Here is a 2320-nt window from a genome sequence, read left to right on the forward strand (position 1 = left end):
TCCCTACAGAAAAAATGAGACTGGACCCCTATCTCTCGCCATCAACAAGAATCAACTCAGCTCTTTCAGTTCCTCTTCTTGCTTAGTCATCTGGGGCCATGAAAGGGTCTCAGTGCTGACAGCAGGCAAAACTGGCACCCCCAAGGCAAAGGGAACAGCTGCCATGCTGTCCCCGCCTCCCACCCACACTCATCCCCAGCACCCCATGGTGATTGAAGAGGGCCAGGCGCGTCTGACTGAAACTGGGGATTTGGCCTGCTCAAGCCCCTGACCTCAGAGCTAGAGCTGGAGGCACCTTCAAGGAGGAGGACAATGAGGATGAGTCGGAAGAAGAGGAGCTGGAGGAGAAAGAGAAGGAGGAGGAGGAAGTGAATTACTTCTCCCTGAGGCTGGAGGGTACAGGCCAGACTAGGAGGATGAGGAAGTGTGTTTGATTAATCTCTCTGAGCTGTCCCCATACATCTTGTGTTCTATTTGCGAAGGTTACTTGATAAATGCTACTACTATTAGAATGTCTTCATATCTTTTGTAAAAGCTCCATTGTAAGACATTTTTCCTACAGCAACAGATGTCCAAAGTGCAACATAGTGGTACATCAGACTCAACCACTTTATAAGGTTGGACCGACAGTTAAAACACATAGGGTACAAATTAGTGATGAATCTAGAGAAAAGTGAAAAAAATCAAATGCCTTATTTCTATAAAGAAAGAGGTCTAGAAGTACCTACATCTGCTGTTCCACAACCAGTGCCTTCAAGCAAAAGAAGATTAAAAAAAAAGCCCTAGAATCAGTGTTTTCTATTCCACCTGAACTTGATATGTGTTTATTATTGGAATTCATTGGTGCTGATGAAGGCACGGGACATTTTAAGCCATTGGGAAAGAAGTTTGTCTGTGTTTCAGAAAAAGCAACTACTGGGCATGTAGGAAAATTCCTCAAAAGAAAAATGGGTCTCCATCCACCTTGTCAGATATGATCTGTGGCCATCCCTTGTTGGAGCCATATCAAACTCTAAGGGAAATCCAACATGCAATAGGTGATGCAGAATGCAGGATGGTCTACTTGTCCTTTGTTATGGTCTTGTGAATTTTCCTCTGAAAACAACTTGAAGATCCTAGGCCTACTAAGACAAGGGAAGTGAAGGAAGGATACTACTGCAAGACTGCATCTCCCCAGATATTCCCACAGAACATCCAACTGTTATCATTTGTGCTATTCAAGATCTAACTTATCTGTTCTCAGCACCAAGACTCAGTATTTTTAAGTGCAATTTGGAATCATGAAATACCTCTGTTTTACTAGAGACTGTATATAAAAAGCATTCACAGGTTAGGGGAGAAATTTCTAAACATTGGATTTTTAAATTCCTTATGACTTTAAATAATTTCCTGATATTGACCTTTACTTCCTACATTTTGTTTTGTTTTGTTTTGTCAGAGGGTATGTGCACTTGCTGGAGAGAGATGAACAGGTGGGAGGAAGTGAGAAAGCATCCCCCATGGTGGATGGACATAATCCTTTCTTCATTTCTCCCTCCTTTTGGAATTTTGGGCAAGCATACACACATGCCTGGTGCATTTTTCAAACCACTGGGTTTAGGACTCAAACCGAACAGTCAGCAATGTGGGATCCAGCCACCTTAACCACCACATCACCAGCTGGCCCAGTTTATATCCCATCTTCAAGGTATACTGATTGTTGTTTTCTTCTTGTTGAGCCATATCCCTTTCAAGTTGTTGGCTGAGATTCTCTTCTCCAGGAGCATCAATTGCATAGTCATCAATTTGGAAAAGAAGTGTGCATTTGAACAGAAGATTCAAATGACAAATTGCAGAGTATTTTCTCAAACAACAACAAAAAAAACTTAGCCACTTTTGTAGCTGCCAAAAGATATTGAACTTGGATCTTTTTTAAACCAGCAACACCACTGAAGAGATAGGTTCAGTTTTAAAATGGTTGAATTATCATTATTCTGTGTGAAGAGACTGTCTCCTATAGGGTTTATGACCCATGCCATAGGCCCTCAGAGTAATAAGACTTCCTTAACATTTCTTTCAATAAAGGTGCTTCTTTGCAACAATACTTTTATTCTTTAAATGTTAATTTGATTAACACTTTATCTGAGTATATAATGTGTTGTTAATGGCACTGCTTTTATAAGTAACAAAAAAAATTAGGAGAATTTGAAAAGTTTACAGAATACTAATTCAGTGTTTCCTTAGTTTAACGTTCATTTTTCTGTGATTTTGTCACTGGAATAAAGAATAATGTGTAAGAGAGCTCACTTCCATACAGAGACTTCAGTTTTAAACATTGTTT

General features: G+C 40.1%; 1 pseudogene; it reads left to right on the forward strand.

Annotated features, from left to right (window-relative positions):
• The window catches only part of LOC102484153 (polycomb group RING finger protein 6-like), a 26927-nt pseudogene extending 25817 nt beyond the window's left edge, over positions 1–1110 (forward strand).
• The last annotated feature ends 1210 nt before the right edge of the window (positions 1111–2320 follow it).

The sequence above is a fragment of the Tupaia chinensis genome, unplaced genomic scaffold (assembly GCF_000334495.1).
Source record: "Tupaia chinensis unplaced genomic scaffold, TupChi_1.0 Scaffold142716_1, whole genome shotgun sequence".
NCBI lineage: Eukaryota > Metazoa > Chordata > Mammalia > Scandentia > Tupaiidae > Tupaia > Tupaia belangeri.